This window comes from Vulpes lagopus, chromosome 4, assembly GCF_018345385.1.
Source record: "Vulpes lagopus strain Blue_001 chromosome 4, ASM1834538v1, whole genome shotgun sequence".
Lineage (NCBI taxonomy): Eukaryota > Metazoa > Chordata > Mammalia > Carnivora > Canidae > Vulpes > Vulpes lagopus.
Genome location: NC_054827.1, coordinates 47128767 through 47153068, shown reverse-complemented (window position 1 = coordinate 47153068; position 24302 = coordinate 47128767). Strand labels below are relative to the sequence as shown.

The window sequence follows — 24302 nt, the reverse complement described above, 5'->3', positions numbered from 1 at the left end:
ACAGCATTATTTACAATAGACAAGACATGGAAGCAATCTAAGTGTCCATTAATAGATGAGGAAATTTGGTTGATACATACATGCATGCATGTACACACAGACATGGGAATATTATGAAGCCATAAAAAGGGTGAGATCATGACATGTGAGGCAACACGGATGAATCTAGAGGGTATGATGCTAAGTGAAAGAAGTCAGACTGAGAAAGACAAATACCATTTGGTTCCACTCATAAGTGGCATCTAAAAAAACATACACATACAAATGAATAAACAAACAAAAAGCTGAATCAGACCCATAAATTCAGAGGACTAGCTGATGGTTGCCAGGAAGAAGGGGGTGGAAGTTTGGGAAAAGCAGGTGAAGGGGAGAGGGAGACATAGCTTCCAGTTACAGGACAAAATATGTCATGGGAATAAAATGCACAGTCTTTATTGATAATTCTATCCCGAGCATTTTGCATATTCCATGGCATATGACATATATCCCATAAAAGTTTGTCAGGGGACTGAGGCAATGAATGGATGAGAATGCACATAATGAACCTAGTATTGGACCTAGAATGCTATTGGCCCCAAATGAACTTATATCCTTTCTTTACCACCCTCCTTGAATTATTCTGTATCCAGAAAACAGAATGAATCAAATCAACCCTTGGCTTATTTCTATACTGTTATAGGTATAGAATGTTGTTGAATTTCCCTTAAAACTTCCAGGAATACAAAGGATATAGCTCAGATATATGTTCTCAGAGGAGCCATGTTTACACAGCTATGGAAAGAAAAAAAATTCTGAAAGCAACAGAACAAGATTACATAATAGTATGAAGGGGGGGCCTTGATGCCTTTAAACAGTATCTGTTTGCTGCAACCTTTCCTATTTCTCCTTGAACAATTACAGAATTAAGAATAATCCATGATGCTGTTTGTATTGGCTAAAATCTTTCAATTGTTAATAGAAGAATGAGAGTAGAATTTTAGATGCAAGATAATTTCTGATTGGAGAAGCAGTAAGAATGTATCCAAGGCAGGGTGAAGGTCAGATGTTTATTTTTAAGCTTTGTGAAAAGTCCTCTACTTGTCTGAAGCAAATAGGAAAGAGAAAGTCATTTATGGCATTATGAAATTTCTAGACTTCTCATGGGAAAGCAGCTGACGTCAGCGTGTGATGTTTCCTGTGGCTACAAACATAAGAGACATTAACTCTTGAGAAAAAAATGTAACTTTCTCTCTATAGAATCCTGGTGTACCTGCAGCTGGACGTTGGTATAACTACCATACGTTAAGAAAGACCTGATGAGGGAATCCCTGGGTGGCTCGGTGCTTTAGTGCCTGCCTTCGGCCCAGGGTGTGATCCTGGAGTCCCGGGATCGAGTCCCACATCGGGCTCCCTGCATGGAGCCTGCTTCTCCCTCTGCCTGTGTCTCTGCCTCTCTCTCTCTCTCTCTCTCACTGTGTGCCTATCATAAAAAAAAAAAAAAAAAAGCCGAAACACTGTGGAGAGGTAGTTGCTTTTGTTGTCAACACCAGCACTGGTATCACCACCACTATCATCGCTGTCATCATTATCATTATCAACAAGCTCTGATGCTTGTTGTATTGTTTATAATGTGCTATGTTAAATGTTTGGGATCCAATGAATGATAAGAAACTGCATTTGATTTTTATGTATATTTAATTTTCCAACAAATGTAGTCTTCCTGTATCTATTCTTTCCATGTGTTTATGTATGGCTTCTTTGCTTTTGAAATTAAGAATCTATTATTTATCAAATGTTACTCTATTTCTAAAATAATAGTGTTGTTAAGATAGAGTTTGCATAATACGAGTCATCCATTTCAAGTGTATGATGCAAAAGATTTTATCATATTCAGAGTTGAGCAACCAACACCAAAATCAATATAGAATGTTTTCATCACCCCAAAAGAAACCCTATACCCTGTGGCCATTACTCTCCTCCCAGTCTCCCCTACCTCCCCCAGACTGAAGCAACCATTACTCTATATTCTGTCTCTATATAAAGTTCCCTGTTCTGAACATTCCATATGAATGGAATCATATAATATGTGGTCTTTCGTGACAAAATTATTTTACTTAGCACAATGTTTGCAAAGTTCATCCATATGGTAGCAGGTATTAGTACTTCATTAACTTTATGGCCAAATATTATTCCAATGTATGGATAGATCACATTTTGTCTATCCACTCATCCACCAATGGACATTTGGGTTGTTTCTATTTTTTGGCTATTATGAATAATGCTGTTGTAAACATTTGTGTACAACTTTTTGTGTGGACATATTTTTTCATTTCTCTTGGGGGTGGAATTGCAGGGTCATATGGTAATTTTGTGTTTAATAATTTGAGGACATTTTTTCAAAGTGGCTGCACTATTTTTATCTTCTTACCAACAGTGTATGAGGGCTCTGATTTTTTCTACATCCTTGCCAGCAAGATGGATAGGTTGTAAAGATCTGCAGCCCAGCACAGTGCCTACAGTTAATAATACAGCGCTGTGCACCTGAAAGTTTGTTAAAAGGGTACAGCTCATGTTAAATGTCCTTACCACATACATACCTACACAAAAGGAAACTGTGCATAGCTTCTTATACAAAGAGAACTTACACAAAGAAGCAACTACAAAAATTAGAATGCTCATGATTGAATCCCTTTAATTCCAGTAGACTCTCACTTTATTGATAGTCTTATCCATGAAGTTGGTCTTCAGGAATTTTGGATATTCACAAAGGAGCAGTACTTTCCAGTTGAGATGCTAGGTCATCCACACAATTGGATTATTTATTCAATTTAGTCAACTCATTATACTTTATTGATTCAGTGAATTGATTTTTATGTTTCCACTGTACAATATGTACTTGTTTACTTAAGTATTATTAAAACTTTTTCTAGTATTCACTTCATTGCTGCTTGAAATTTAAGTACCTAAGATCAGGGCTACATATTATATTTCTATTACACCCAGTTGTTTCAGATGAGCAAAAACACAAAGCAAAATGATACCCAAAGTGGAATGATCCTGCTCCTCTTCTCCACTTTCTAACCAGCCAGCACAGCTCACCACTCTCCTCCACCCGAGAGCTATATACTGAGACCTCATCCAGAGCCTTGAGCTCAGTTGGTGTGAAGGATAAAATGCTGACCTAGGTAACCTAGACAGGAGGAGGGCTCAGGGCTTACTCCAGAACCTAGAATCATCTTGTCCAACCCATGTAACAAAAGGTGAAACCATCTGTGTGGGTAGCGCTGAGAAAAATCACTGGTTGATGTCATTCCTCAGCATTTTAAAGAAAACCAGCCTCTGCATTATCTGTCTGCACACCCAGCTGGAAAAGTAGACAGTGGAGGCTGCAATCCCATGGATGAGATGCCGAGTCCTTTGCACTAGAAAACTGGTGTAACATCACACTTACTCTCTTCATCATCACCCAGCTATTAGTCTGTTATTGTCTTGGAAACTGTGGACATGGGCAAAACAGCAAAATAACAAAGCATGGGGGACCATTTTGTGCACAGGGCCCTGGGAAGGGCCAGTGGAATTCCTCTGATCAGTCTCCTTTTGACTTTTTCCCATAGACCTTGTTCCTGCACTGAAATGTCTGGAATGCTTGGTAGGGACAAAGTGGGTTGGTCACAGGACAATTATGCTTCTATCATCAACGAGATTGGTTTGTGAACTAATTTTCAAGTGACTAGTGACATCACAAGTGGGTTAAGAATATAAATACATAGCACTTTTATAGTAAACAGAGCTTTCATATCCCTTCCCTCAAATGATTTTCATGGTGACCCCATAGGTCAGTAAGACAAGTATCATTTACAACATTTTATAAATGGGACTTAGAAAGATCTAGAGAGGTTAAAGGATTTACCCAAACTCTTTCAGCTAGTGGTGGGTAGATCAGGGTCCTCAAATCTATTCTTTTTGCAGAACACCATTCTTCTTTTATTTGGTGTTTAACAACAAAGTTCATTTAGCAGGAGCTAGTTATTTTTCATTTTAGGACAAATCAATCACTACATTCGTTTTTAGAAATCAGATCAATCCACTGTTTAATTCCCACCTGGTACCATGGGCTAAAATTTTTAGAAATAATAATATCAAGAATTGATTCTTTGTGGGCCTTTCCATTTGACCTGTCTTTGCAGCAATCATTTAGTGGGGAGAGTGTAACAAGTGACAAATCCTTCAAGCAACTGTCCTTACTTCAAAGTACTTGAACATCAAATAGATCTGTCAAGGCATGGTGGCACACCACTGTGGGTTTCCATATGGAGTCTCAACCACAGCATAAGTATTGGTGCTATGTGTCATCAGAAATTTCAGATTCCACATGATTTACTTTTTAAAACATTAGGAAGTACTCAGGGTTACCCCTATAAACTTGACTCTCACTCAATTACATTCTAGGAATCTTTTTTGAGTAGAAGAAAAAGGCCTACCTCTGTGTATTCCTGTGAATATCATTCCTCGTGTATGTCCTATAGAGAAAAAAAAATTTAAATTGGCTCTTATAGTATTCCTATTTCATGAGACAATAAGTCAGACCCAATTTAGGATTCTATATCCAGTTATTAAATGGAAGTTGTTGGGGGCACTTGGGTGGCTCAGTCAGTTAAGCATTGAGCTCTTGGTTTCCACTCACATCATGAGGGTCATGAGATCAAGTGCCACACTGATCTCTGTGCTCACTGTGGGGTCCGCTTGAGATTCTCTCTCTTCCTCTCCCACTGCCCCTCCTCCCACTTGTGCACACACACTCTCTCTCAAATAAATAAATAAATAAATAAATAAATAAATAAATAAAATCTTTTTAAAAACCCAAAATGGATATAGCAGAGATTAAGAGAGATCTCTGTCCTCACAGAGCTAACTCTTTAGTAGGAAATAAATACTTCCATTTCTGTCTTATTGACTTCTTTCTTTGGGTTGAGTTCTATTTATTAAATTTAATTTTTTATTTATTTGGGAGAGACAGAGAGCATGAGCAAGGGGGGGGGAGACCAAGGAAAGGGGAGAGAATCTCAAGCAAACTCCATGCTGAGCTCAAAGCCAGACTCAGGCTTCATCCCATGACCCAGAGATTATGACGTGAGCTGAAACCAAAAATCAGACAGTTAGCTGACCAAGCCACCCAGGAGCCCCTGGGTGAGTCCTTTTTTAAAAATTTTTTATTGTGATAAGAACACTAAATATGAGATCTACCCTCTTGCTGTCTTACTTCTGCATCCCCGGTGCTTAGCATAGTTCTGAATACATATTATTTTCTCAATAAATATATGTTACATAAATAATAAATGAGGTCCCCCGATGCTCATACTTTTTCATTTTTGAATCTTGATTCATTATCCAGTGTCCTTCTTCCTGGGACCAGACAGAGAGCCGATGCAAGGTGGACAATCAGAGTGTTACTGAAGTCTGGTACTGACATTTTTATTGGCAATTATATTAGATGGTTGATGGTAATGTGGACAATATCCCAACTTCAATCTGTTAGAGCCACAAACTTAAAACCAGGCTGCTATCTTCTAAAAAATGATGTGTGTTAGGGGTGCCTGGGTGGCTCATTCAGTTAAGCATCTGCCCTAGGCTCAGGTCATGACCCTGGAGTCCTTGGGTGGAGCCCCACATCGGGGTGGGGGGGTCTGCTTCTCCCTCTGCCCCTCTCCTCTGCTCATTCTCTCTCTCTCTCAAATAAATAAGTAAAATCTTAAAAAAAAAAAAATAAACAATGATGTCCTTTATTAACCAAATGGAGGATGGAGTGAAAATACAGATGGGTCAATGAAACCATTCTCACATTAATATGACATTTCAGATTGAACAGTCCATAATAGTTTTATCTTCAAAAAATAGCACTGTTTAAATATAGCGATGCCTCTACATGCCGACAAAAATACCAATAGAAGACTCATCAGTTTTAACATTAATAGCTGAGTTGACTGAATTAAATGAAAAAGACAAATTATTCAAGAAAACCTTTTGGCAATTGTCACCAAATAACTACTGGGTAGCTCTGTGTCTCTCTTTTGAAATGGCAATTCTGCCAAAATTCAGGCACAATTACAGGATAAACAGAGCTGAAATATATAACTGTAAGACATGCCTTGCAGCTTCAAAAGGAAACAGTTCTAAAATATGTTTTCCAGAGACAACAATTCTTACATGTTTGGAATATAAAAATGTGATTGTGACAAATTATTGTGCAAGAATGAAAAACAAATGACTGCAAGTAACAGAACTAAGGCTACATATGAATGCCATCCCAGAACCTCAAACAGAACTATAAATATATTACATGGAATCTACCAGAAGATTGAGAGAGAAAAACATTACATTTAGCCAGAATTTAAATGCTTTTGAGGCTGCAGAGATACACTGTTTAGAGAGTGGTTGCTGTTGTCTTTTTTTTTTTTTTTCCCTCTGTGCCCTTTCATTTCCTGATACAGCTCAAGGGGAAAAACTCAGAAATGAAAACCAAAACTGTCCTTATTATATTTTTAGGCTGTTTGAATCCAAAGGAGGGAAATCCAGGAGTGCTGGACTTGATCATAAGCTCCCTGAGTGAGCAATTACATTTTTATACTGCTTCGTGTCCTCATAGTAACTCACACAGTCCTCGACAATTATTTACTGACAGAATGAAATACGAATGGTTTTCAAGACTACTTTTGTTTCCGTTTTACTTCATTATAAAAGGTCCCGAATCATCAAATCTGTAAAGTCAGACATATCTCTGAATGCTGTACAGACAAACGTCTTATTTTGGAGAATATACAAGTATACATTACAGAAAATTTAGAAAATACAGGAATATATGTAAAAAACAGTTATAAAGTCTCTTTTAATCCCTTCTGCCTTACGATTAAAGTTTCAAAATATTTCCTTCTGTTTTTTTTTTAGCCACACAAATGATTCTCTTTTAAAAGTGAATTTAATGTCATGTATAATTTTTTCACTTATGCATGTTTTCCTACATCATTCTTGTAACATGATTAATAACATCATCGCTTATATAAACATTCCTCAATCACTGGGCATGTAAAGTATTTCAGGTTTCAAATAATGCTGTGATGGACATTCTTGTACATAAATCATTATCCCTAAATCTCCACTGCTTTGTTTCAAATCGCTAAGTAATACAGAGGGCTTAGTGACACTGGGGGATCAGACTGATTGTACTTTCTTTCTGTGAATTCTTCTTGTTTCAGATTACCAGCTGGAAAAGTTGGGACAGTATCTGTAATGCCACCAAAATATCTGGAGCTGAGTTACAGCAAATAACAAATAGCTAGAGAATATCATCCATTTACTGTCAAGATTAGAGAAGACCCCCCCCAATAAAGTTGTACTGAAGAACATGATTTGAAAGATTGACCGAATTGGAGGCACCTCAGTGGCTCAGCGGTTGAGTGTCTGTCTTTGGCCCAGAGCATGATCCTGGGATCCTGGGATCAAGTCCCGCATCAGGCTTCCTGTAGGGAGCCTGCTTCTCCCTCTGCCTATGTCTCTGCCTCTCTCTCTCTCTCTCTGTCTCTCATGAATAAATAAAATCTTAAAAAAAAATAAACATTGACAGAATTGAGCCTTTAGAAATGAAGTCATTCACAGGTGAGGCAACCTAAAGCCATTAAAATCAAGCACATTATATATAGACACACAGAGTGGAAAGCAGGAGAGAAAACACAGGCTGGTAGTGGTAATCCAAACCATCACAGGACAGCCTCTGGTGGATTGAGAAGGTCTCTCTCTCTCTCTCTCTCTTTTTTAAAGATTTTATTTATTCATGAGAGACACCCCACCAGGCACCTGATGATGGAATGGATCCCAGGAGCCCCTGGGATCATGCCCTGAGCCAAAGGCAGACACTCAACCACTGCACCACCCAGGTGCCCCGAGAAGCTCTCTTAAAGAAGTGGGTCTAATGTTGGAGTGCAAGCACTCTAAAGATGGAGATTGCATGTCATACTTTAGTTTCCTCTTTACAACTCACAAGACATTCCAGCACTTCTTTTTCTTTCAGCCAGAAGAACATAATTGAACATAGTCCATGGTCCCTGAGATTTTTCCATTTTTGTAAAGGGCACCAGCATTCAACTGGTTGCTTGAGCCCTGGACCTGGGAGTCACTCCAATCACTTCTTTACCATCCAATCTATAGCACTCCCCATGTCATAAATTACTAAATCCAGGTGATTCTCCCTCTGGAATATTGACTTGAAATGGTCCATTTACCTTCATCATTGTTGCTACCACCCTAATCCAAGTTACTATATCTCATCTGGGCCATTCCAGGAACCTCCTTACTCATCTCTCTGTTCAAATCTTCTGGCCTTCTGTAAATAAAGGCATTTCTGAAAATACTGATCTGATCATGTCACTACCCTGCTTAAAGCACTTCAATAGCCTGATAGCACGTTCAGAATATAGAGTCAATTCTTGACCATGACCCACAATATTGTATATGACCTGGCTTTGCCCACCTTCCCAGTGTTCTCCTGAGCCCCAGCTGTGATCTGGTCACACTAGCTTTCTTTCAATTTCTTGCATGGATCCAACTCTTGGAGGCCACAGAATCTTGGGACATGCTATTCTCTAACACTGCAATGATTTCTCCACCCCTCGTCTCCACAATAGCACATTTCTTGTTTAGGTAATTCTTACCTTTCCCTAAACTCACAAACTCAAAGCTGGAATGGTATTTGCAATACCCCCCAAACACTGACTTTTGTGTTAAAACACAAGCATAGGATGCATGTTAAAGACTTCAAGTATCCTAGCCATTTTTTGCTAAGTTATGATAAATTAAGAATTGTTACGTACATAGATTTTTAAGATTTTTTACCTTCATGTTATTTTTTTTCCTTCATGTTATTCTTTTACAGCTCTCTGTCATTTATCTTCATGTACAATCACTGTTTGTAATGACATTTTTTGCTGTTTGTCTTCCCTACCAGACTGAAAGCTCCATGAGGGAACGTCTGGGTTTTGTCGTTGTTGTGTAACTGCTGGTTCCTTAGCACGCTGCTGCCACCTACAACACATTACTCACTTAACAAATAGGAGTGGAGCAAATGAGTGGCCAAACAGTCAAAATATTCAAAAAGAATATCTAATGATGAGACAGGGAAGCATTATAGGTTCAACACCTATTTGCTGGGAGGATATTGATTGACAGCTTGGCCCTTGCTAAGTGCTTGATACGCAGAACAAATGAATGTATATGTGGATGAGTATCCGTGAGCTATTGAGAAAGAATATAGGTAGTTCTGAATGAAGGGCAGATAACTATACCAAAGCAATCAGGTAAATACCCTAAAAGTTCTTTCCTCTGCTGCTATAACTTTTCATCAAAAGTTGCAGTTTAAGAGAAAAAGTATAGAAAGTACATAAATATGCTTTGCATGGTCATAGTTGGATCATGCATTATCTCATTGGATTCTTATAAGAATCCTGTGAGATAGACAGTATATCATCTCCATTTGACAAAAAATGAAATTAAACCAGTGTCCATGATTACTTCAGAATGTAGTAGATCGAGAACTCAAATGCTGGCTTTATAACCCAAGAGACTTAAGTCATAAGAGCAAGAGTGGAACATCATGGGATGGCTGATGTGACTTCGTTCTGATTTCTTTCCCTGCATCTGTGATAAGGTTGGTTGGGCTTTTAATAAATTGATTCAGCCTTTCAGTAAGAAACAAACAAATACCCAAATCTTTCCAAGTTTTCCAGCTTAAAAACTCTGATTTTGGTCTCAGTTGCTGTTAGTAATACTTTGGGGATTGGTGAGATTTTATTCTTTCCAGCCATGTTTCAAAATATATTCTGAGCCACATTTGTCTCTATTCCTTTTAAACCAGTGAGAAAGACTCTCAGGAAATTTCATCGGTGCCGAGGACCTACTCATACACCAGCTGTGATTTGGCTTTTTTCCATATAACCTAATATGGCTAAGAAAATGTTTGACTGGAACAGAGTGAGGATTGCCAAACTCAACTTTTAGTAAGAAAAGTGCCACAGAGTCCTCTGTTTAGACATGGTGCAATTTCAGCTCAGATGCAATGCTTACACGTTCACATCAATGGCACGGTAACTGTACTTCTATGCAGTAACAAAAACCAGATACCTGCCCCTTTTGCCCACTCACAGGCAAGATGAATAAATAAAAGCTGCCCAAAAAGGCTCTTGGTGACAGTTTATTGAACATGTTGCCCTTCTTGGGTTATAAAAGCTGAGTGGGGATACCCAATTCAGATTCTGTATAAGGTCCTCTGAGTTCATGTAAAATCAAATAGCTTTCAACAGAAGGAAGGATGAAAGGAAATTCATTTCGTCTGTCTCCCATCTCAGCCCATCATGGATTTACCATCACCTTCCTCAAACAGCATCTCTGAATTATATTCCTATTTCTTCTTACCCTCAGTACACGGATAGAGGTATATTGAAAGTAGAAATATCAGTACCATCTTAAATGTCACCCTTTCTCTCACCAGAAATACAATCAGTAGGCACCAAATCTAGGATTTTACTTGGGCCGCTGGAGTCATGAGGGCTTTCTTGCTTCTTCTCCACCATACTTTCCATCATTCATACACTTTTGTGCCCAGACCATTACGACTGTCCTCTGGCCAGGCACTGCAGTTTCTTTAGTTGTTTTGAAGCATGAGTAAATGCTTTAAAGTCAGACAGACCTGGGTTTGAAGTCCAGATATGCTGGATGACTTTTGCAGAGTGTTTAATTTCTCTGTTAAAGTGGAAAATATCAGGGCATCTAGGTGGCTCAGCAGTTGAACGTCTGCCTTCGGCTCAGGTCGTGATCCTGGGGTCCTGGGTTTGAGTCCAGCATCAGGCTACCTTCAGGGAGCCTGCTTCTCCCTCTTCCTGTGTCTCTGCCTCTCTCTCTGTGTCTCTCATGAATAAATAAATAAAATCTTAAAAACAAAATAAAGAAAATGGGAAATATCTACCTTGCACTGATGTGACAATTAAATAAGGGGCCATGCAGTAAGTAATATGGTACCAGACATGAAGAAAGGGCTCAGTAAAGGTTAGGAAGCTCCTTCCTCTGTTCTGCTTCTGTCCTCTTTGTAATCCCCATACATCCTGCACAATACTGCTGGATTCTTTTCCCCAACTATGTATGTAGAAATGGAAAGGGAAACATGTACCCATTGACCCCTAGAATGTGCCCTCCCTGTCAGTGAGAAAGGGAGCACTGCCTAAATATTCAACCTGACCCAAGTTAAAGAAAAACTAACATCAAAACTTTTGTTGTTTCCTAGAGTTAATAAGGTCATAAGCCCAGGATGGATGATGGCTTTGTATGTAAACATCCTGACTTCCTTTGTGGTTGTAAAAGGTGAATACTCCCACCCCCAGCAATCACTTATACCAGTCTCAGCTAACTTACTAGGCCTCTTTCTCTGTAAGCCTCACTGAACACCATGTCGAATATTAATTTTAAACTGTGATCTAGTCTCAGCTGCATTGTACCATCTATCACCTCAAATCATTCATCAAAGTCCGTTAAACATAGCAACTTTGTGGGAACGTGGCAAGGGAAGAGTTTTTCCATGTTCAGGATGAAAATGAGAAAGACTAAAGGATTTGGAGCAGGAGTTGACAGAAAAACAAGGCCATTCCCACCATTTTGTCTCTTTTTGGGGATTCCCAGAAATACTGAGATGGCGACCCCAATAATTTTATTCAGCTATGAAAGCAAGGAGCAGCCCAGGAAGGACTTGGTCACTCAGGGATACACACTTAAGAGCAATTAACCAATAATACAAAAACAATGTCATAAGTAAAATGTCTGCCATCATGATCAGTTTAAGTAACTCATACAACAGTTGCTGCGTGGTGAAAAGTCCTGGCAAGGTGTTAAAAGACCTTGATTTTTAGTTCTGCTAAAACTCCTAGCCAGCCATGTGACCTTGGGCAAGTCACGAACTCTACAGGCCTCAGTCTCTATAAATGGATGAGGAATGGACTAGAAAAGCTCTGCTGTCTGTTGATTAAATGGGCTGCAGCACTCAGGAAGAGTTTTGAAAAAAAGACTGGCTCTTAAAGAACAGTTAAGATTCAGGTAAGTAGAAAGGAAGAGTGAGGATATTTCACTGTGCTCAGGAAGGACAAAAGTCACTTGGGCAGAAACACACAAGTTGTATTCATAGGTGATCATGTTCAAAAGCCTGGCTGGCATTCTGGAAAACAGTATGGAGTTCCTCAAGAAGTTAAAATTAGAGCTACCCTACGACCCAGCAATTGCACTGCTGGGGATTTACCCCAAAGATACAGATGCAGTGAAACGCCGGGACACCTGCACCCCGATGTTTATAGCAGCAGTGTCCACAATAGCCAAACTGCAGAAGGAGCCATGATGTCTTTTGACAGATGAAGGGATAAAGAAGATGTGGTCTATGTATCCAATGGAATATTATTCAGCCATCAGAATGGATGAATACCTATCATTTGTTTCAATGTGGATGGAACTGGAGGGTGTTATGCTGAGTGAAATAAGTCAATTGGAGAAGGACAATCATCACATGGCTTCACTCATATGTGGATTATAAGAAACAGTGAAAGGGACTATAAGCGAAAGGAGAGAAACTAAGTGGGGAAAAATTTGAGAGGAAGACAAACCATAAGAGACTCCTAACTCTGAGAAACAAAGGGTTGCAGAAAGGGAGGGGGGTGGAGGATGCAGTAACCGGGTAACAGGTACTAAGGAGGGCATGTGATGTGATGAGTACTGGGTGTTATACTATATGTTGGCAAATTGAATTTATTTTATTTTTTTTTAAGATTTTATTTATTTATTCATGAGAGAGGCAGAGACACAGGCAGAGGGATAAGCAGGCTCCATGCAGGGAGCCTGACGTGGGACTCGATCTTGGGTCTCCAGGATCACGCCCTGGGCTGAAGGTGGCGCTAAACCGCTGAGCCACGGAGCTGCCCAGCAAATTGAATTTAAATAAAATATATTTTTAAAAAAAATAAATAAAATAAAATATATTTTTTTAAAGCCTGGCTGAGAGGGGAGTGAGGAAGTGAGTTGTATTGATCATATCTGTAGTCAATTTTGAGCTTTCTTCTCTGGAGTGGACAGCAGGTGCTAGGACTTTTGATATAAATGGTAGTTGGGGAAGATTCAAAATCAGATTCAAAATATAGATTGGGATAGGCCACGGAGGCTGACCAAAAGAAGAGCTATGGAAATAAGTTTGGGGATTCCTGAAACCTGACTCATGGTTACAATGAAACTATGAAGGAAAATAAAGTCAGTGAAGAATCTAGAAATGTGCATTTATTTCTCCTAAACACATTCCAGTGTATTCTGGTTTAGTCTGTAGAGAGGAGTCCCTGCCCAGATGCAATACTGAACTCTGACCCCCAGGTCAAAGAATTGTGCTGTCGACAACTAGTAAATCATTTGGGAGATCGATCTACAGGAAAGACCAAGATCATTTTTTATTGTAATCATAAAATGACCTTGAGTTATTTTGTGATTAGAGGCCTTTACATTAACTGCATAGCTAAATATAATTTTACAAGTTGTACAAATCAACAATCAACTATAAATGACTTCGATAAAGCAGAAATCTCCACATTACCCTGAAAGAATATACATATGGCTTCTACAAATCATCAACTTTGTATGATGTTACAAATCAAACACTAACAGTTAATAGTGTTAACAAAGTTATTTGTCAAAGCAAATTTGCTTTGATTAGGTATATAATGCCCTCTCAACAACTTTTTTTAGGGTTTTATTTATTTATTCATGAGAGGCAGAGAGAGAGAGAGAGAGAGAGAGATAGGCAGAGACACAGAGGAGGAAGAAGCAGGCTCCATGCAGGGAGACCAACGTGGGATTCAATCCTGGGTCTCCAGGATCATGCCCTGGGCTGAAGGTGACACTAAACTGCTGAGCCACCCGGGCTGTCCCTCTCTCAACAACTTTAAGCATTAGAATAAGACAGAGCTGGAGTCAGGGTTTAAGTCTACCTGACTCTAAGAGTCCATTCCTTTCCTACTGAGCTTTGCTATCATCTTACAACTGTTAGTTGCCTTGGGGCACCTGGGTGGCTCAGTTGGTTAAGCATCTAGCTTTAATTTAGGCTCAGGTCATGATCTTTGGGTCCTGGGATTGAGCCCCATGTTCGGTTCTGCTCTTAGCAAGGAGTTTGCTTGAGATTCTCTTTCTTACTCTCCCTCTTCACCCCCACCCTGCACATGCTCTCTCTAAAATAAATAAATAAATCTTAAAGAAAAGAACAACAACAAAAAAAAGTTAGTTGCCTTGAGCCTTTCCCATCCCTTATTCCCCACTATATTTCTATCTTAATGTGTTTAAGTGATAGTTTCAGGCCACATAATACAATCTTTTCACATTGTGGCTAGTAAACACTCAGAATGCATTACTTTAAGTGCTGGTACAAGGCTAAAAATGCATACTAGATCAAGAGGAGTTTAGAGACATTATTGGTTAATAGATTTAAAAGGGCCTCTGAAGGGTTACTGGAGGGAGGTGGGGGGGGCGGAGGGGGATGAGTTAAATGGGCAGTAAGGATTAAGGAGTACACCTGTGATGAGCACTAAATTCTATACTTGAAACTAATATTACACTGTATGTTAACTAACACATTCAAATTAAAACTTGAAAAAAGGAAAAAATATGTAACTAATAAGGCCTCTAAAGGAAAGAAAAGATAGGTTGTAAGATAATATTGAGTTCTGGAGGTTTTTGGTTTTTTTTAAAGATTTTATTTAATTTATTTGAAAAAGAAAGAGAGAGAGAGAGCAAGAGTACAGTGGGGAGGAGCAGAAGGAGAGGGAGAAGCTCCCTGAGCAGGGAGCCCAATGTGCAGCTTGATCTCAGGACACCAAGATTATGACCTAAGCCAAAGGGAGACACTTAACCATCTGAGCCACCCAGGCACCCCAGTTCTGGAGGTTTTAAAAATCACAGGGAATAACACAAATTCCAACAATGGTCACTTCTTGCCATCATCAGAAACATTAGGTTCTAGAACTCGGATTTGACCAATTGAGATATATCTTAGATTCTAATATTTATAGTAATCTAATGGATTTGGTGTCAAATATTCTCTTTCTCTCTCTCTTTTTAAAGGATTTTATTTATTTATTTGACAGAGAAAGAGCACAAGTAGGGGGAGCAACAGGCAGAGGGAGCCTGATGCAGAGCTCTATCCCAGGACTCTGGGATCATGACCTGATCCCAAGGCAGATGCTTACCTGACTGAGCTACCAAGGTACCCCTCTTCTCTTTTTTTAAAGATTTATTTTTAGGTAATCTCTACACCCAACGTGGTGCTTGAACTACCCCGAGATCAAGAGTCATATGTTCCATTGACTGAGCCAACTGGGTGCCACAAATTTCTCTTCTTTTTGTAGAGAAAATACTATCAAAAGGAAAATGGAAAAAGCAGAAGGCTCCATGTGTGCAACTGAAGAGGAAAAGGGAATATAGTTACATTCATTGTATTCCAAATGCATGTCAAGTGCCACACAGTTCTTATTTACTGTCCCAAACAAATCCATGAGGTGAGCATTTTTTTCTCCATTTACAGATGAGAACATGGAGGCCTGAGAGGTTAAGAAACTTGTCAAGTATTAGATAAAGGGGGAAGAGTTGGTACTAGAATGCAGATCTTACTCTATGTTCTTTCTGCTGCTCCAAAGGGAAAATCACAGAGAGCTAGAGAGAGAGGAGAAAGAGAAAGAAAGAAAAGATTGTCAGTTACCCAGTTATTTCATTCACTGTTGTTTGAACAGAAGCAACTGATGCCTTAAATCAGTCTGACCAACAGCTCAAAAACTGGTTGTTTGGATTTTTAAAAGATTTGATTGAAAACCAGTTGTTTCAGTGGCCATATGTAGACCTGGAGTTAATAAATGATCACCTTTAAGTCCCCCAGCTGGAAGAGTACAAAAGAACCCTGAGGCAAGTCAATGGCAAATTGCCACTCCAAACAAATTGCAGTATGTAAGCTCTAAAACTTGAATTATCCTTCAAGGATTAAGGTTCAAGACTGTGAAAAATTAAAAATGTTGCCTAGCCTAGGAAATAGCGTATGAATCAAAAATATCATTACTAAGCTTAACTGCACTCCTAATCTTCCACTTTCATGACATCTAAACTGTTTTGTTATTCTTAATGGACCAAATCCCCCTTCTGTTAATGTTCTGGAAATTCTATTTTTGTGGTAATTTAAAAAAATCATACAGCATGTTCTTTATATTTGGTTTATGTAGGAGTTAAGACCACTTCAAACATACTTTTCTTTCTTAGTCTGATGGCTATTTAATATTGTGTCATTCATTGGTTGAAATAAAAGTAGGTTAATCTGCAAAAATACATGAACACCCAAAAAGGATTGGATTGTATCTTTGAGAAATGATTTTTTTTTCAAAGTCAGACATCAAAGCTGATTATTGCAGAAAGTTTATTTTGAGAAGCTTCAGTCAAAACAGTTGGGAAACTATGAAATGAGTCATTTTTTTCTTAAAGAAATGTAACTTTTGTCTATTCCCACTGCATTTTTGGTTTGGTAGGAGACATCTTTATTCCACAGGATTTTTTTAAAATTTTTTTTTATTCCACAGGATTTTAAAAGCATGTTTAAGATTCCATAGGTTTAGTATTACATCACTAATGGTTTCTAATGAGATCCAGGCAAATAGCAAGAAGAGAGGAAAAGAACAGCACAAAAGCTGAATTCTATAACACCAAGTACCATGTAAAATGTGGGAAAGCCTCCATGCTTTATCTATATGGCTGAAGCCATCTGGATAAAAAAGGGTGAATTCACATCCTATCAACCAGATGTGAATGACATGATACTCAGTGTTTGACTATTTGGAATCAGTCATCTAAGGGGCTGAGTTCTTTGCTTTTCATGCAGAAGTTTGCTGCCCTGTGATTATTATAGTCAAAAAGAATCAGTGAAACATCCTAATATCTAAACATTGTATTCACTCTACTGAGGGGTTAAGGCCTCAGCTACTTGTTTGATTTTGTTCTCATAAACAACTTTTCAATAACAATTATACAAATTTTACTTTTGAGATGGTGTCTATGTATATATAGGAAGAGAATATGAAAAATAAATATTCCCCAAGCTTTTAGCAACTCTAGCATTTTAAGGAAGATCAATGAGAGAACAGGTGGGCAGACAGGATGCCCCCAGAGGAGGGACTACTCCAGGGGAAATCAATTTATTTCATGAATTATAATGAATAAATGGGATGAATGGAGACTTTCTAGAATTTTTGCTTAAGGGCTCCAACGCTGGTAGTTTTCCAACCTATGCATGGTTGTGATAATAACCACTAACATGGGGTTAGAACTTCACAGTGTCAAAATTTCTTTTTTTTTTTTTTTGTAGTGTCAAAATTTCTTTCACCTTCATGATCACTTTTGAACTTTACTAAACACCCATTACATAGATAAAGTTTTTAATAGACCTACCCACTAATTTCATCTCAAGGCAACTCAACAATTATTGACTTAGGTACAGAGCTACCATATGTAAACTACTGTATTAAGTTAGTCTACTAGACAGGGAGGTAAATTAAGGCATAATCTTTGCTTTCAAAAGAACATACAATGTAATCAGGGAGACAGACACAACTACAAACTACACTACATCACAAAATAGCAAGTTGAGTATGAATAATGCAATAAGAACATACCTAATTCTCTTCAAATGAAGTAGAACAATTTGTTTTAGGATTTGGAGAGAAATTTTGCAAAGGAGACAGTAAGAGGAGATGTTTTAGAAATTTGAAATACTTCTACATAAGGAGGTATCAGTGTCATAAAATATTGGGTGTTAGCATTCATTCATATAACAATTATGGAACACCTACAGCATTCCAGGAGTATGTTAGGCAAGTTAGTATCTTCCCTTAAAAATTTTGTAATGTTAAATTTTCTCAAATTTCTTATGAAAATCACTATATTATGACATTCAACTGAAAAATAAAACCTCAGTCAATTAAATGTCTTGCTAATATCATGCTGGACAGTAAGTTTGACAAGCAAACTGATCAAATTTATGTTTTGTTCAGGCATTCTAGATTCTAGAAAATCTAGAGAGTCTCCCTTCATCTTATTTACTTGTTACCACTCAGCAAATAAATTAATTGTCAGTACAAAGCCTATGACATATTCCCACATCTCTGGCAAACCTCATCTTGGGCCCAGACATTGACATGGTAAAAGATAGCAATTGGCACCTCACCAAACAGAAAATTCTAGAAGTGAACATTTCTAATTTCTATTCAGTATATAAATTCAACAAGCAATACTGTGGCCAAAATAACAGAATTGCCCAAGGATTGGCACCATCTTGAATAAGAATTTGGTGAAAAGTCACACAACTATCAGTTGTTTTGTGATTTTAGTCTCAACAGTTTTATTAATGGCCTAGAACTTTCCCTATAATATGTGTCTGGCCAACAGGAGAGCTCAGTGTGCCTCCATCTACTTGTTTTTATAAGAATTAATTGCTAAATCTTTGACGGAAACAAGGAAATGATAGGTGAATGGGTGGACAGAAAGACAGACAGGGGTTGTAATTTTTGTTGTTTGAACTACAGATGTCATCATTAGAAATCATCCAACTCTCTACGATAAAACAGAGGGAAATCTGTACACTTACATTTTTTCCTACAGTTCTTCCCTTCCCTATTTTAAAATATTACTATCTTTTTACATTATTGAAGTATATAATATTTATATTTTGTAATCATAATGCTAACAGTTGCTTAGCCTTAGTTTTATATTTAAATTGATTAATCTCAGATGATCTATATCATCTGGTCACTGTGGTTTCATGGTACCATTTAAAATTTTCTAAGGAATATATCCCATTATTCATCTTTTTTTAAATAGATCTTTTAAAATAATGAAATGCTAATATATACTTTAAATTCAAAGCTCTTACTTGCTTCCTCCTATGCTATCTCCCAGGAAAAAATATTTAGCAATATTGCAGAATAACACACTGATTTTTTTTAATTGGGCAACTAGGGCATCTAGCATCTACAGAGAATCTCATTTTAAATATAGTAATTACTGGGATGCCTCGATGGCTCAGTCAGTTAAGCATCTGCTTTTGGCTCAGGTCATGATCCCAGGTTCCTGGGATCCAGCCCTGCATCAGGCTCCCTGTTCAGCAGGAAGTCTGCTTCTCCCTCCCCCTCTGCCCTTTCCTCTGCTTTTGAGCTCTCTCTCTCTCAAATAAATAAATAAAATCTTTAAAAAAAAATAAAATAAATTATACTTATTACTAAGGGTGCATGGTAGACCTGCAAATCATCTTAACCTTTCTAGAGGATAATGTGTTCAAACAGCTTTCTTCCAGTAGCAACAATTTTTCTCACCGTACTATAATCTTTCTTCTAATGTTTTTATGTTTTTATATTCCATAATGGTATCTGGATAAGACCAGCATTTATATTTTCAAATATCTTTCAGCAGTCTTTAGGCCCAGAAGCATTTTATCTGGAAAATCAAATGTGCTCTACCCATTTTTACCTGTGCCAGATTTCTCCTAGATTTCACTGCTCCCATTCTCAACAAGATAGAACCTAATATTTTCCCATAGAAACAACAGACTTGGGAGTAATATGGCCCAAAGGGCAGTTGTATTCATCACCTTCAGATCGTTGTCTATCTACACAGCATCAAGGCCATCAGATGAATCAGTTTATCTTATTACAGTGGACAGACCACCCTCAGCAATATGGACTGAAATGACCTTTAGAATATATCTTAGAAGTCCCTGCTTGCCATATGCATATACATGAACTAGAAATTCCCTCTTAGATCTAAATTCTTATGTATATCAAACAGAAGCAAGTAGAAGTAGGGGTGGGGGTTGAGAGAAAGCACATTAACAAAATTTCATGACCATGTCTGATTTTCATTAGATCCATTATTTCAGTTTCTGTTCTCTTTTAGGGTGTGAGTTTTTAGGCCCGTGTGTATTTTCATGGCTTTCTGAATCTCTTCTTTAAAACCATGTTGGTTTAGGCATAGTCATCATAGGGTACTACCATGATTTTTACAATGGCTTTGAGTTAATGATTGAATTTTCCAAAATTTGGTAGAGATTATTTGAACACTACTGGACCTGGTTAAGGCTATGAAGGTATTTAAACGCTTTTATGAAGCAATCTGAAGTATCCCAAACATTAAGGGTATGGATAATCATTTTCGCCTCATAACATCAACACAACACATTTATGAAAATATTTACTATGTGCTCAACATAGTGCTATGCAAAGAGGGTAAAATTATAAACATGAGAGACATTGTTCTAGTCCTATTAAGTTTGCAGTCTGCTGGGAATATAAAAATTAAGTAGCCTGATGCAGAGTGATAGTTTTGCTCTAGAGAAAGTATTGGCCATTGTCAGAACATAGAGAGAAAGGCAATTAGCCAAACTTGGGTCTGCTCAGCTTTCCTGAGGATGGTACCTACACTGAGACTTAAGGTAACTGAGTGGGAAGGGGTAGAATGGGTGCAGAGTCCTTCTAAATTTCCCAGAGAGTGTCATTCAAGTGTGTTCTCCACACTAGGCCTTTGGTTCTTTCTCTTGGGCCTCACCTGGGGTTACTTCTCCATCTGGTCAGATTCCTTGTTCTCAGTCCCTCTTGCTTTGTGCAAAATCAGAAGAGCTCACAGAAGAGAGGAGAAGAAATTGGTTTGGGATTTTGGATCTGGATTTACTGTCTTTCCTTTTAAAGAAAGACCCAGCCAGTTTGGATTTTTCCTCAGTGACTGAAATCTCTACCACATAACACTGGTACCCAATCTCCTGTTTTTTCCTCCTAAAGCTGTCCATTACAAAAAACCAAAAATGTAGGCATATGGACTTCTGCCACCAGTTGACTGCTTGGTTTCAATCTTGGAGTGTGTCATAGATACCAACTTCACATTGTGTCCAGTTGCCTCTTGGAGCATGGCTACCATCTGACCTGTTTTTGTGGTGCCTCACAGAAGCTTTGGCACAGTGATGGGTCATTGAGTTACATTTTCTAGAGTAGAGTGATAATTGTTCATATTTACTGAGAAGAGAAATATGACCCATTAAATTATATAAAAATAATTTTTGCTCTGAAAAAAGAAAATCTAATTACCTTGCTCTTCTCACTATGAAAAATTGGGTTCTTGTGGGCAAGAGACATGGAATCTTCCTTTGAAGTAGACCATACATTCCAAAATATCTCTGGCAGTGTCTGGGGTCTGCTTCTGATTAGATAATTGACATAAGCATCCCTCAAATAAACACTAAACCCTTCAAAACCAGAGAAGCATATGAATAAAATGCATCTATGTTTTAAATAGAAGGCTTCTGCAATAATTCGTTATCAGAAAGCAGTTTACTTTCCCATTTATCAACCAGCATTAAATCCAAAAAGCAAAAAGTACACTGGATGAAATTATAGTGAAACTTCAAATCAGTCTTCAATCTATTCTAGACAGTATCACTTTTACTATTGACCCAGGAGAGTATTTCCACATTTATGGTATTTCATCCTTATCCTTCACTAAATTCATTTCAAATATAATACAAATCTTGAGAAATAAAATAATGTGTTCTCAGAATATTTTGGTCTTTGTTCTCAGAACAGTGTTAAGTATACTGTAAGAGCAAAACAAAATAAGTCAGCTCCATGTGTGTTTGGTGCCTCCTCTATAGGGAATGTGATGTGATCTATGTGTATACGACTCAAAAATAGTTAACCAAGAAACAAGAGTAAACACCTGTGGCTTCATTGCAGCTGAGGTTATAGCTAAATGGATTGAAGTTGACAGGGAGGAAAACTATTGTTTGAAAATTTCAATCTTGCTGCTACATACCTGTAACTTCTCAGGCAACTCCTATATGGGGAAATAAAAAACAATGTCTTCTATCTTGAAAGGCCCCTTAAATAATGGAATGAGTAAGAGAATTCCTGTTTCACTTAGTTTTCTAACTACTTTGTGCCAAATGATTTCTGCCTTCCCATAGAGATTTACCATTCAGCTTTTGTATACCTCACAAAATGGAACAATAACTTTGTTCTGTCCTTAACAGGTAGAGCTTTACGAAGATAATCTTTTAGAAGAAACGTAATTTTAGAAAAGAGGTCAGCTCTTTTTTAAGGGAGTTCGCTTCTATAAGTTTAAGTGAATTTAAGTGAGTTTGCCTCTGCAAAGTGCCATGCCCAGTAAATAAGAGGGAGGTACTTTTCTGTAAAAGGGACAAGTGCTAGAGGAAGGCTCTGGTTGTTCTAAATTATTTTTTGTCTTAAAAAGTCTTTTCTACCTGAGTAAGTTCTGTGGATTGTGCCAATCTCAATTTCCTGGGTTTTGCTACTATATTACAGTTATGTAAGATGTTATCATGAGGAAAACTGGGTGAAGGGTTCTTGGACCTCTCTGTACTATTTTTACAACTTCCTGCTAATCTATAATTATTTAAAAACAGAAAGTAAAAAAAAATTTTTTTAAAAATGAAAGAAACGGCAGTGGTCAAAAAGAGCAAATAAAGAAAAAAGTCCTTTCTAACCATTACAAGAAGGTACATATCTATCTGTAAAGACTGTAACTATTTGTTAAACAGAACCTTTTTTGACAGTCTTCTTTGACGTATAAAAGCCCACCAACAAGCTTGTCTACCTTGTACTTCTCCAGAGGCACACTCTTAACAATTTTAACTTTATGTAAGATGACTGCAGACAAAAATAAAAAATAAAAATAAAACTTAAGCAATCATAATTTTTAGCAAATGTAAACGGCACTTTATTGCTTTGGTTATAACACTAACATTCTCTACAACAAATAATCCAATTCAGTGATTCCGGACCTTATCTATCTAACATGCTCCTACAAAACAAAAGGTAAATGACTATAAAGTGAGGAAGAAAACAGAAACCATCAAAGATATTCAAGGAAAGTTAAGTTCATTGTTCTACCTTCTGACTCAATAGAACCTCACCTACGGAAGCCCGGGACTGTCATTGAAATGTAACTAGAATCAATACCACTGGAGTGGTCTTCTCCAGTACTTGGCTGAAGGCACTGATCATTTGGCTGTATAGTTCACTTCAAAGTGCCCTTACTTTCTAAATTTTACCCATTCATTTAGAGATTCCAAAAATCCTCCGGCCAGTTCAATCAAAGCAGAAACATGAACACAAATCTTCCAAACTAACTGAAATTATACAAAACAGCCAAGTGCTAACTTAAATTGGCTGAACAGAAAGAGGCTATTCAGGAATGGTTTTGTTACTGAGAATATACACGTGATCTAAGAATGACATCATAAGCTCTTTTAAATATTCTGGAGTAGCTTTTAAATTGCAAACTAAAATATAGTTAAATTCCCACTTTGTCCACCATGTGGAGGTTAATAAGTGGAAAATGCAGAAATTGCAGTAATTTTCTTCAATAAATGGTTGTTAATTGATAAACTCTAAGACTCTTAGGCTGAAGGTCGTGGCAGGTCCCTGCATTCTTCAACCTTATTTAGCAAGTGCTAAGAATACATCTGTTGATTTGAAATATCACACATATAGCCAGACAGAGACAAACTCCAATTTAATATAGTCTAGGGGTGCCTGGGTGGCTCAGTGGGTTAAGTGTCTGTCTTTGGCTCAGGTAATGACCTTGGGGTCTTGGAATTAAGCCCTGCATCGGGCTCCCTGCTGAGCAGGGAGCCTGCTTCTCCCTCTCCTTCTGCTCCACCCCACTGTGCTCTCTTTTAAATAAAATACAATAACAATTCTTGCACTTTTCCAGAAAAGTCTAATATTAGGGCTGAAGGATGACTGCCACTGGAAAGAAATGATCTGATTGAAATAAATTAGCAAACCTTTTAGCTAGGCTAAGAGGAAACAGAACAGCACTGAAAAAACTAATCCTCTTTATATAGTCAAGAGGAAAATAGATGAATCCACAACTAAATGACCCTGGTTGATATGACTGCCCATTAAAAGGAAGATTCTTAAGAAATTGATATTTCACAAAAGGAATATATGCCAAATAGAGGACAGACTTTAAAAAAATTAATAGACTTTGTTTTTTGGGGGGATAGATTTTTAAAATGTTTTATTTGATAACAAGTACTCTTTTCTTGTGATCAATACTTTTGATAAATATTATATATTTATAAATTGTGGGAAGTACTCTGTCTCTACTTTCATTCTTTCTATACATTTGGTTCAAACACCAGATTTTTTCAGTTCAACTAGCTCACCAGA

The 24302-nt window shown here is 37.7% G+C and overlaps 1 protein-coding gene across 4 annotated transcripts in view; it reads right to left on the bottom strand.

The window, feature by feature from the left end:
* The window catches only part of CALD1 (caldesmon 1), a 188341-nt gene that overhangs the window by 131627 nt on the left and 32412 nt on the right, over positions 1–24302 (bottom strand). For 3 of the 4 annotated variants that reach the window (XM_041753119.1, XM_041753122.1, XM_041753124.1), the window contains exon 2: positions 4461–4499. The exons of the other annotated variant lie outside the window; for it this stretch is intronic. The gene's annotated coding sequence lies outside the window, so the exon portion shown is untranslated. The remainder of the gene's footprint in view (positions 1–4460; positions 4500–24302) is intronic. 4 annotated transcript variants of the gene reach the window in all.